Source organism: Garra rufa, chromosome 16 (genome assembly GCF_049309525.1).
Source record: "Garra rufa chromosome 16, GarRuf1.0, whole genome shotgun sequence".
Classification (NCBI taxonomy): Eukaryota; Metazoa; Chordata; class Actinopteri; order Cypriniformes; family Cyprinidae; genus Garra; species Garra rufa.
In genome coordinates this window covers 26,504,647-26,518,007 of record NC_133376.1, presented here as the reverse complement: position 1 = coordinate 26,518,007, position 13,361 = coordinate 26,504,647, and the positions used below count along the sequence as shown (strand labels likewise).

Sequence of the window (13,361 nt, the reverse complement as noted above, 5' to 3'; positions counted from 1 at the left end):
GCTCACTGCTGGAGAGACTTTCGGATCACCGATCTCATTCTTGGCTTTGAATACATAAAACTGCCCCAAAGTCAGACTCTGAGAAAGTCTGGCCAGACAGAATAAAAATGGGCGAGTGGAAAACACTCCACTTCCCAGCAAATTCATCACTGGCCACTTAACTTTTTCTTACTTTGACTCCTGTTTACCCTCGAAGATCACAACAACACAACGTCACTCTGTATTAACTAGGGATGCACAATATATCAGTGTCATATCGGTTTTCATCCAATTATTAAAAATCAAAAAAAAAAAAAAAAAAACATATTACATATTACATATAATAATATATTTTTATATGATTTATTATATAATATTTATATTATTATTTTTTTTTTAAATATTTAAAACGTATAAAATACAAAAAATGGCACCATTTCTAAAATGTAAACGGTTAAAATAATTTAATTGTAGCAATATCCAAAAATACATTGCATGGGTCAAAATTATTGCTTTTTCTTTTATGCCAAAAATCATTAGGATATTAAGTAAAGATCATGTTCCATGTAGATATTTTGTAAATTTCCTACCATAAATATATCAAAACATATTTTTGATTAGTAATATGCATTGCTAAGAACTTCATTTGGACAACTTTAAAGGCTATTTTCTCAATATTTTGATTTTCTTTTGCACCCTCAGATTCAAGATTTTCAAATAGTTGTGTCTCGGCCAAATGTTGTCCTATCCTAACAAACCATACATCAATGAAAGTTTATTTATTCAGCTTTTAGATGATGTTTAAATCTCAGTTTCAAAAAATTGACCCTTCTGGGTTTTTTTTTTTTTTTTTGGTCCAGGATCTCATATGTCACTGATAATTAATGAAATATTAATTATAAGATATTACTTAAAATAATTGTTTCAATATTATTTGAATTTACTTCATTATTTAAAATATATTTTATTATATTTGAAACAATTAAATAAATATTGAAAAAATATTATTTAAATATTTTGTATCCATTTTTTTTTCAAACATTTTATTGGTTAATAACTTAACAGTGTAACTATAATGTTGTGATATTCACCTTAGCACCTAAAACTTAGGTGAATTTAGCATTAATGTCGACAAATTAGTACAGAAATGTAATACTCAGCCATTTATCAGTAGCAGTAGCAGCCATAACATGAAAATATTAACAGTCAGCGTATAGGCATCACATACAATTTAAATACTGCTATAGTGATAATAGCATTCACACTATTCTTGTTGCAGATGATCAACAAAAATTAACAAAAGCTATGAGACAGTTGGTCTACTGTCATTCTGAATGCCTGGTTTAATTCGTCAAGGTTCAGATGTAATAAGTGAACCTCTTCAGTGGCAGTGTGGAGAAAGGGTTAGGATCGCCACAGGATATGAGATCACCCAGCCTGATCAAAGGGGTACTGTAAACAAGGTTGGGTTATCAGTCACATGAGCAAAAAAAGGCCCAGAACACACCCTGATCCAAAGTCCACATCCACTCTTCACACTGAACCCAGCTAAACTACAGAATCCCAAAAACACAAGAATCACATGCCGTCGAGAGAAACGAGTACCCTCTGTCCGGCCCTGAGGCAGCAAGGAGGAACAGGAGGGGCTGCAGTCTGGTTAAAGATTAAACGAGTGCAGTGGGGAAAGGAGAGGAGGTTTGGCCGAACCACTGAAGGGGGGGTGTAAAATGGCAGCGGAGCAGCCTATGTTTCCTCTGTGGCAGGGTGGGGCTTGTTTGCTTTGAAAGGACAGTGTGTGTGTGTCAACAAGTGCATACCAGGTTGAATGGTGTCTGGGGGGTTAGGGTTGGTGGGGTGGGTGGGTAAAGGGTATAATGGGGGCAGATAAAAAGAATAGGAAAGATAGGCCTGTGTGGGTGGCAGGGAGGTCAAACAAATGTTCTCTTTAGCTCGGACTGTGCCCGAGACCCCTGCAGCAGCTGGAGTCCCATACTCAACATGGGGCCTCGTGCGGCCTCGTCTCTCCAGGAGAGCGAAGAACAGGATGAGGTATGCCATGACAGAGAGGCCCAGACTATTATTACCACTAACCAGACGGCACCCCCAAGAGCCATTCGCCCTGCCTCCCTTCCCACAGCATGGGGCCAACATCTGGAGCACCCCGCTGAAGGTTCCCTCTCCCTGCTTTGGTCAGGCAAGCTCTTTGAAACAATGATTTATTTTCTTGCCACCACAATGCTCTGGGAGTTGTTACATAGTTGCTAGGGTGTTCTGAGTGGTTGCTAGGGGGCTTATGTCAAATCGAAATAGCACTAGTATTAAAAGAGAAATTCTAATTCTAGCCAATGCCAATAAACAAATAATTAGTTTATTTGTGTTAGTGTTATGGCTAGTGTCATCAAAATTAAGAGTGTTAACTGCGTTAAAAATGTTTAAATATTTTATATTTATTAAAAATATCTGCTAGCTATAATAAGTAATAGCTGCCGAATAATTATGTTTATCAAAAAAATTATAATAAAATAATAATCAATTACTTTTGTAGCTTTAAGGATTTATCTACATTTAATTTAGTATTTAATGTTTGATAACTATGTGAAGATTGTTTTAAGTTCACTTAAATTAGAAGTTAGGATTAATCATGATTAATTTATGAAAAAAAATGTTAATAAGTTCATTTTTTTCTCGATTGACAGCACTAGTTACGGCAGATAAACCAATAAACGGCTCATTATAATTATAATTCTAAATTATTTTTTTTTAAATGCTAGAATTTGCATTATAGTGTACAGTATAAAATATGGATATTCATTTTGAGACTGGTATGATTACCAGTACATTTAACAGTGAAATGAGCCTATAAATCTAAATATCCAATATTGGCACATATATATCTAATGTAGACAACAGGTTTGGTGCAAATAGGATTTTTATGTTTTTGAAAGTAAAAATATAAAAAATAGTAATATTGTGAAATAGTATTACTACTACAGTATGTAACTGTTTTCTATTCTAATATATTTTAATTTATTATAATTTCACTAGTATTACCATATTTAACCTACTGTGTTGAAGTCTGGGGCAATAATTATAAGAGCACACTGTACCCATTAACTGTTCTTCAAAAAAGAGCAGTGCGAATCATTCACAAGGTTGGATACCTGGATCATACTCATTCACTTTTTTTACAGTCAAAAATGTTGAAATTTACTGACATTGTACAATATCAAACTTTACAAATAATGCATAAGGTTAAAAGTAATAAGCTTCCAGGGAATATTCAACAATTATTTGATTTAAAAGAGGGGCATTATACTTTAAGGGGACAATTTAATTTCAAAAGGCTTAGAAACAGAACAACTATAAGAGGTTTCAGCTTATCAATTTGTGGGGTGAGGCTATGGAACAGTTTGAATGTGGAGTTAAAGCAATGTCCAAACATAATACAGTTCAAAAAAAGGTATAAACAGATGGTTTTCCAGCAGTATAAGTATGAAATTGGGTGGTAAGGTGGAGATGTTGTGGCTGTTTGTGCATCTATGTATGTTCATGCTTGTGCTGTTTGAGCATTTATGGATGAAGACTTGTGAATAGGGCATATGGATGTTTATGTATATATGGAAATTTGTATGTATTATGTATGTGGGTATGTTTGTATATGTGTATGTATATTTGCATATATAAAGATGTGTATGTATATGTGTGTGTATTTATGTGCAGGTATATGTATATATCTGTGTATATGTTTGGGGGTGTATATGTTTGTATACAGTATATGTATGTATATACTTCAGCTCTAGTAAATACTAACTAGTAACTTGTTTTCCTTTAACTGTATGATTTAGTGAGAGGGGGTGGGATTAAAAAAGTGAAAACTTCTTCCCACTCCTTTTCAAATATGCTAAGAAGAAAAAAAGAAAGAAAAAGAATATATATAGGAAGATCGTTGTTTTTTTTGCTGTCTTGTTGACATGTTTCTTGCATATTTGAAATAAAATGACAATCAATCAATCAATAATTGATTTAATTTTCAGCAACAATTACTCCAATCTTCAGTGTCACATGTCATGAATCTTTAGAAATCAGTCTGATATGCTTATTTCTTTTTATTATTATAAATGCTGAAAACAGCTGTGCTTAATATTTTTGTGGAAACTCATAATTCTTTAATGAACAGAACTTTCAAGAGATATTAAAATTCTATCCAACGGCAATAAACCAATAATTATGTTATGGTACATAACCGATAAATGTCTCATAATTATTTTAAGTTATTTGGTCTAAATAAGATTTTTAAAAATGCTAGAATTTACATTATTATATACAGTATAAAATATAAAGATTCATTTGGAGATTTATGATTACCGGTGTGTTACATTATGTAAAAATAGAGGAAATGAGCCTACAAAACTAAATATCCAATATCGGCCCATATAAACCTACTATAGACTACAGTTCAAAAGTCTGGTGCAAGTAAGATTTTTATTTATGTTTTTGAAAGTAAAAATATTTAAAAAAAGTGATATTGTGTAATATTATTATTATTTGTAATTGTTTTCTATTTTAATATATTGTAATTGATTATAATTGATACAATTATTAGCAATCATTACTCCAATCTTCAGTGTCACGTCTTGATCCGTCAGAAATCAGTCTGATATGTTTATTGGATGCTCAACAAACATCTTATTATCATAAATGCTGAAAACAGTTGTGCTTAATATTTTTGTGGAAACTACATTATTTGATGAACAGAAAGTTCAAAAGAGCAGCATTAATTTGAAATAGAAAACTTTTGTAACATTATAAATGTCTTCACCATCACCTTTGATCAATTCAAATGAATCCTTGCTAAATAAAACAGTTGAACGGTAGTGTAGACCAATACAATAACTAGAAATATATATATATATATTTTTTTCTAATATATTCTGGTTTATCTAGATTCTCAGACCTCTCTATTAGTGTTTCAGTAAATCAATTATGTATTTTAGAGCATTTTATATATAAAAAAAACCTTCTTCTCAATATACCGCACAATTTGAGGCACCATCCATTATTTGTAGCATCAACCGTGCTAGAAATGATAAAACCAACTATAGTGATACTCCTGGCAAATTAAGACCACACACCAAGTGGGTCATGCCTACCTCTGCAGTCTGGGAAAGCACTCGCCCATGAAGTCTTCGCAGCATTAGCCAGGGGTCAGAAGTCGCCAGGCGAGAGCATGGCTGAGTTCTGCCTCCTCCTTTAAAGACTAGCTCAAAATGGCCTCGTGTCATTTTCAGTTCTTCTTTTCAATTCAAAAAGCTCAGTGTACCTCAAACTGCAGCTGCGTTCGCCGCAGCCAAAGCTCGCAGCTTGAAATTCTATTAGACAATCTTGCCATGCTCTACAGCCCTGCTTTTGAGTAATGAAGTCATTCACACCATTTGACGGTGATGTGCTGGCAAATGAAAGCGTGATATGGGATTGATGGGAACATTTCACACAGAGAGATGAGCCTGGTGGGGAGCAAAATCGTGCAAATCTGTGATTGCGTGCATCATGCTGCTCTCCACGCTGATTCCCAGCGGTATATAACGAGACCTCGTGCCGGGCACATGGCGAGTGAGCTACGCCACCGTGACTGCAGCCTGGGAATCGTACAAGTGGATGCGACAACACTTGCCTTGTCCCAACACAAGCACATGCAAATGGGCCAAAACAAGGGCCTGCCGCACGTCATCCAGAGGCGCCGAGAGGGAGGGCGAGTTACTCAGTACTCAAGACTTCAGTAAGCAAACAATCTCCAGGGTGGGGCTCGCATGGAATCGCTCCACAGCTGAGGTCTGCCAAGGATACACGCTCGGCAACAAGGTAAAACTACGAGGTGTACATGAAAAACGTCCGTTCAAGCCTCTAATTGTTCTACAGCAGCAGCTGGTACGGGTCTGGCAAAGCGCCTACTCTGTGTTGTCAAAACAAGTAAATATAAAGCAAGACGCTGACTAAAATGTTGGATGGAATAACCAGTTTTGAGGGGAGAATGACTACGGACAAATACATCTTCCCTGTTGACCCTGTCGACCCACCCACCCCTCAGCTGAGCTCAGTGTTGACCATGAAAGGAGGTAATTTAAGCCAACCAAATGACTAAACCATGAGTCACCCTGACAATGGAATTTAATCACGGAGCAAGCGAACTCAAACATGAATGATCATCGAACGTAGGTGAGCGGTTTTGATGCAGCGCTCATGGATTCAAGATGTGGTGTGATCGCAAGTTGCCATATTCTGATGACGTCGCCGGGATGGATGGAGATGGAGGTTTTGGAGTGGGCGAAGTCGTCTCTAGTTACTCTGTGGGGAGTGATGTCATGGCAATAGTGATGTCAACACATGTGAGGAAAAACTAGTCTGGAGTGCCTCTCAAAATAGCTTGGGATACTAGAGCTTTCGGAGAGGCACTGACTAAGAGAAAGCGAGAGGAATGTGAAGCGCTTTTCCTGCTCGGTCAGGAAGGAGGACTGGCATTCCTGGCATTTCAGAACTTGCCAGTCTCTAGCGTTTCAGCAAAAACACACTCCACTGTTGGAGTAATGTGACATTAAAGCACCTCCAGTGAGAACATTTATGTCTCTTGTGAGACATATGAAGGATTGTTCCCACTTACCAAAGAGAAGAGAAACTCTGAGAGTAGAATTATGCCAACAGCACCCTTTCAATCAATATGGAGGACAAAGCCTCTTTCAATAGAGTCATCTGCTTGACTCAGCAGAAGATGGGTGTTTTTAGCTTAGTTCCTGTGAGGATATGACGCTTTAACTTAAGTGAAGTCCTGTAATGCTCTGATAAAGAACTTAAGGCCATCGAGAAACTCATCTCTTCAACCATAATATGGTCACAATTGTTTAAACAGTCCTGACAGAAGCTACTATTCTGCTACTGCTTTATGTTCAAGTGATACCAATATAAATAAAAAAATTTTAATAATAAAAATAGAAAATAAAAAATACAAATACTGTTTTTGTTCGTAATGTTTACCAAGACTAAATATGTTACAGTAACATTGTGAAATATTATACCAATTTAAAATAACCGATTTATATTTTAACATTTTAAAATTAAATGCATTCCTGTGACTTCAGCAAAGCTGAATTTTCAGCACAATTACTCCAGTCTTTAGTGTCACACGATCGTTTAGAAATCATTCTAAAATGCTGTTTTGGTGCTCAAAAACATTTATAGTGTAAATAGTAACTAAATGAATTGGCAATGTAAAAAGAATGCTACATGTGATAATAAAAATCATTTAGGAGCAGTGATTGGTTTTCTATTTTTTGCATTATTATAGTTGTTCTTTTGACAAATTTTCCACGTTGACATTCAAATTATAGACATACCAACTATACACATTTATATCTCACGGAGACGACCATTATTACCAAAAAGATCTGACTGTTCACATACATTACCGCAAATGTTCTTTACTAAGCGTGTGTGCAATTATGGGTGAGCGTTCACATATGCACGTACGAAACCTGCCACTTGTCAGTAAAAAAAGTGAAGGTACTAAAATAAGTATTGCAGAAAGTCTATGGGGTACTTTTCTTTTTAAGTACCAGCACTGGTATTTGACATTCTTACATTGATCAAAAAAGGCTGTCTTTTCTTTCTCTTCCTCTAAATGTGATGTGAAAGTATCACCATCACACACCCTTTTGTTGGTCGCAGAAGTGAAGAAGAGTGCATTATACATTAGGGAGAAAGGTCAAGGGCCTGAGGCGAATGTTTGCTAATTCAACAGAACAAGAGAGACTGCATTTAATGAGACCAGCATACAAGCAACTCCCACTGCCCCATCAGTCTACAACAACAACTGCCACAGTAGTCAACAATTCAACAAAAAAGTGTTTTTTGTGAGGATCAAAGTATAAGCCAGGTAAGATTTAAAACTTGAGCAACCTTTGTGAAGGAAGGGGGATGAAGACAAAAAAAGAAGAGGGAGAGAGACAAACACGTTGCTTCGAGAACCGCTAAAACCGAGAGAGAAGAAAGGCTTTACCTTCTGCTACCTTTGCAGAAGATGAAGCAAATTTAATCTCATCTCGCAAGTCTTGTACTTTTCCACTCCGCCTCGAGGCGCTAGAAAAAGTCTAGGGGCCCACACCCACCTGAGACAGGAGCTGTTATCTTTGAGCCTGGAGCTCAGCTCTCCAAACATTAAAGGCTAGGGAGGAGAGACTGAGGCCAGGTGAAGGCAAAATCCCTGCCACTAAACTCATTAGGGTCTAAAGACGCTTGTTTAAAACCAGTTGTGTGCATCTTTGCCAGATGGAAACTTGTTTGAGAGGAGGACAAAGAGCACCCACCCTTATGAAATGTGATTGACAGTTTAAAATTCGATTTGAATTTGTTTGTAAAAATCGTCAAACACTTTTTCTACATTTTAGCTGGTGCTACAAGTTTAGATGTTTTACTGCCTAAATTATACAACCCACCCTATGCAATGAGTTACCAGTTGGTCAAACTTTAAGCCATGGTAATGGAACCCTAAAACTAAAGCAAGATAAATGCAAAAGGAAAGAGAACAGCCACAACTGACCTGTGTATCTTGCAGTGACAGGAAATGCATCACTGAGCAGTCGGTTTTTGCTACTTCCTGACTGTTAGACCACAAACAAGCGAACACTTCTCTCTCATTCTGAGAGTGGAAACTTCTTCCCCTTCCTCTTAGACTCTGTATTTCTCACTTTTTTTGTTTCTGCAACATGTTCGAATCGCACATATTTCTATTTGGTTGGTAACCACTATTAGAAAAGAAAAAGTATTAACAAAAACAGCATGGCACACATCTTACATAACAAATTTGTAGAATTTTTAAGCAAAAGGCCCCCTACTTTTAAACTAAAACCCCCTTTTCAGTACCCTCAGATCATGTCACCCTTCAGCGGTTTGCTTCTGAGAAAAACAAAACAAGTCTGCTTCTCAGAAATTTCCAAAAAGCATCTTCAGAAACCCTTCAAAAAGCTTGACTTATCTCAGATATCAACGTACTGTGCTGATACCACCACACGCACAATCAGACATGGTTTTATCAACTAAAACCATCAAATCAAGACCTCACAAAATCACAATTCTCAAGATTTTAAAATACATACATTAATGACTTAAAGCAACAAAAGAAACCAACTGTTTTATAGAGTAAACTCCATGTAGCATGGGTGTTGCAGACAGGGGTTAATTACTGAGAAAACAACATGAGGAACAGAACTCGGTGCACCCTTACTCACTTCCTCTCTCGCACATCTCACTCTCAGGGTTCATCTCATGCAACTAAACGCTTAGCTATTTCCTCTACGTGAATGTAGTGTCCTCAGGCACAGATGCTGATGGGCAAGAGAAGGGCTGATGTTTAAAAATGCAAGCAGATTATATCTTACCAGCAGCGAGCTGACCCCAACTGATGGACTTCTTAAAAGGCACATGCTGTGTGCTACAAAATGTTAAAAACGCTCTTCCCCATGATCTGTTTCTACTATGTGGCAACAGGCCGCACACCACAGATAGGAAGACACGTCAGACTTGTGAAAACAGGACAGGAAATTGCCACAGGGGCTAAAAAAGACAAAAGTTCTTGTTGTCCTGCAAACTTTGAGGCCCAAAATATAAGTGTTATCCATTTCAAATTCTGTCACCTACCACTACAAGTATTTGCAATATTATTTATAAATTTGCTGATGGTAAAATTCTGTTTGATGCCACCAACCAGATCACTATTTTCATGTTATGGCTAATAACAGACATCTGATATTAAAACGAAATAACCTGTCTATATAAGTTAAAAATAAAACACTAAAATCAGTCATTTTGATACTCCAAGTGAATTTAGGCATAAAAAAATAGATTTTGTAAATGCATTTTTTAAAGACTACAGTACACCCTTAAAAATAAAGGTGCTTCACAATGCCATAGAAGAAACCATTTGTCTAAGTAGTTCCATAAAGACCCTTCAACATCTGAAGAACCTTTCTGTTTCACAAAATGTTTTTTGTGGCAAATAAGGTTCTTCAGATTATAAAAAGGTAAGAAAAAGAAGGTTCTTCAAAGAACCTTTGACTGAATGATTCTTTGTGGAACCAAAAATGGTTCTTCTATGGCATCGCTGTGAAGAACCTTTTAAAGCACCTTTATTTTTATGAGTGTAAGTTTCAGTAAATGTTACATAATAGAAAAAAACGTCAGTGTAAAAATAGAAAAACGTTCACGCACAACTAAATATCTAATATTAATGCCAATAAATTGGGATTTTAATTGGGAAAATGATATCTATTGGAAAAGCAACAATGCTGATTGCATGTACTGTAAACAAACAGCTGTTTCAATATGATGTGTTGCTTGAAGAACCTTCCAGCATCTAATTGTTAGGATCTTTTGCACAGTATCCGCGCTGCCTCCAGCTGCATATGCAATATGAAAAACATTTCAGATATTTCGGTACAAAGACAAAATGTTTTGGCTTCTATGCAGGAACAATTCAGAGCATGACAAGACTGGAGAAGCTCAGGGCTTTCAGCCCGATACTGACTTCAAACTCAAGTGTTTGCACCTCCCTCTTACTCACAATCATCTGACCATGTTTAGAATCTGCAGAATCTGTAATGCATCAAACATAAAACCCTCAATCTTTGCTAAAAAAAGCTTAATGTCCTTATGATTTAGCTTCTGAAATAACATCTGGAACATCTCTCACACTTAAAAGAAGTTATACTTCAATATACACACACTGAATTCACTGCCAGCACCGTTGAACCTGGTTGAAATCAAGGCTTGAACACTGATAATGCCGCCCTTGATAAATGGGGACGTTTCAGCTCTCCTGAGGCTGTATTTATCATGCTTTCGTCTATGGCGACATATGCACTGTTGTGAAATAGCGCCACCCCCGCCATCTTGACTCACCCATCCCTGATGTGTTTACACTCATACCAATACCAACATGTCACAGCATATGTCTGCACAAGGAGGGAAAAATGCACCCTGAATACAGCAGCAAAACATGCCTGCTTTGCACCCACACGCTTCAAAATAAATTCTGGGAACCCTAAACATCCAATGACGACACGGATTGCATTCTACCTCTGATAAGACCATAGTCATCACAAGGTTTTCGCTAACCAGAAAGCAGTAATTCAAAGTTCACTTTTTAGTTCACAGTCAGCGAAAGAGAAACTAAAGCACTTTGGTGTACTTAAAGTTCCTTTCTAGGCACTCAAGGCCTTGCAGAACAAAAAGCATACGTGGGAATCAAATCTCTTGCTTGAAATCATAGCTAAACATCTACAAGCTGGTGGTACAAAGAAACTGAAGCTGGCTTTTAAATGAAAATGGCATTCCAAACAGGTCTGAACACAAACTGTGTGAGCTGTCCACATGGGCAAAAGCAGCACTTTTAGGACTGTTCTAGACCCTTCAACATATTTTGACATTTATAACTACACTCTTAAAAAGAACGGTGCTTTAAAAGGTTCTTCACAGCGATCCCATAGAAGAATCAGCTTTGGTTTCTACAAAGAACCATTCAGTCAAAGGTTCTTTAAAGAACCATCTCTTTCTTACCTTTTTATAATCTGAAGAACCTTCTTTCGCCACAAAGAACCTTTTCTGAAACAGAAAGGTTCTTCAGATGTTAAAGGTTCTTTGTGGAACCATTAAGACAAAAAAGGTTCCTCTATGGCATCGTGACGCACCTTTATCTTTAAAAGTGTAACTTATGTAAAACATAGCGGAACAGCAATGGCAAGCTGACTAAAAACCTGAATAAAGAGCTGACATCTCAAACTGATAGACATCATTTTCCTAAACACACCTGAATTCACAGGTAATTGGAGCAACCTGTCTCTGTCTTTATCTAGCCCGACAGACATTGATAAAGTAATCAGTCTCTAAAATTAAGTCAAACTAAGTCATACACTCCTAGCTGCAGGGCTGGCACTCCTTGAATATAATGCATCATAAAATACTTTATAGCTGACACAATTGGCCCAAAATAACTGGCATTCATAGCATTTATCATAAGTTATGTAAGGCTTGCCTTTGGCCCTGTTGAGCTGCAGGGGCCGTGTGCAATATGTGGCGTAGTTTTCATTTCTAGTCACGTCATGTGGTCCCAACTATGACAATATGTAAGACAGCCTGTCTTACACCAAAGGAGGTCACTTACATTTGCATAAAGTGATTACATATCAGTTAAATGGGATAAAGCTAAAAAAAAGGCAATCTATGTTCGGTAATGAAACGAGATCCAGGGCTGAAACTATTGCATAACCAGAGGATTCATGTTTTATCTACAAAATGGCACAGCTACTCAGGTTAAACAAACTACTCTTACCAACATGTTGTGGTATTGTCCATTATTCCATTTACTCTTAATGTGGTAACATATGCTGTTATTATTCTGCGAGATGCTGATGAGTCCACAGTCCTGTAAGTGATATGTTTAGACAGCTTTCTGATCCATGCTGGCTAATAAAACCCATGGGAAGGGTGTACAGGAGGACCTCTCTTTTCACCAACCGACTCCAGCCTAATTGCATATAATTATTTAATCCAGCTACTGTTGCAAAAGTCACTTTTTCAGGTGCTGAATCAGAACAGCGTTTATAATGTTATGCGATATACTACATAAATCAATAATTGTCTTAATTACACGCACAGCATGTGCTCTTGATACGGTACTTATTTACTGCTGGAAATGTTTGAATGAGCTGATGTGAATGTGTGCCTGGGCTTCACCTGCGCAGCAAATAACCTGCGGAAAAGAACATTGCAAAGCAAACACGACCGCAATAAAAACACACCACAATAAAATAACTCTCCCTTCCCCCATCCCTCCATTCAAATCTCTCAATACAAGAAACAAGAGAGGAATGGAGTACTAAAGAATAGCTCTAATGACTTTCAGAGATCAGTGATGGGAGAGAGATTACGGGTTGCCATTTTGTTGTCGTTGTTTGTCGGTTCATGAGGAGGCGGGATGCAGATGCTGGTGGTTGGATTTTATTCGGGTCAATATTTGAGAAGGACCGCTGGCCTTTGTAGTGCCATCGTTTGCTCATGATAGCAACGAGATGAGAAAAGCCAACAATAATATGCGAGGCTGTAAATGAGGGAGCTTAAAAAGAAGTAGCTATCATCTTAAATCTACTTAAGCAGATAGTGGCAATATCCTGGAGTAAGTCGAGAACTACATAACAAACAAACGAGTGAAACATAGTTAGTGAAAACACTGTTATCCATCAAATCAGCAGAATGTGATACTAAAGCATGTGCGCTCACTACAAGGTACCAACAACAGGGCATTAATTTGTGCGTATGCAATAGACGGAATATCTCTTGAG

The 13,361-nt window shown here is 37.1% G+C and overlaps 1 protein-coding gene across 3 annotated transcripts in view; it reads right to left on the bottom strand.

Annotated features, from left to right (window-relative positions):
• elf1 (E74-like ETS transcription factor 1) overlaps window positions 1–13,361 on the bottom strand; it is a 56,019-nt gene that overhangs the window by 17,621 nt on the left and 25,037 nt on the right. The window lies entirely within an intron of this gene.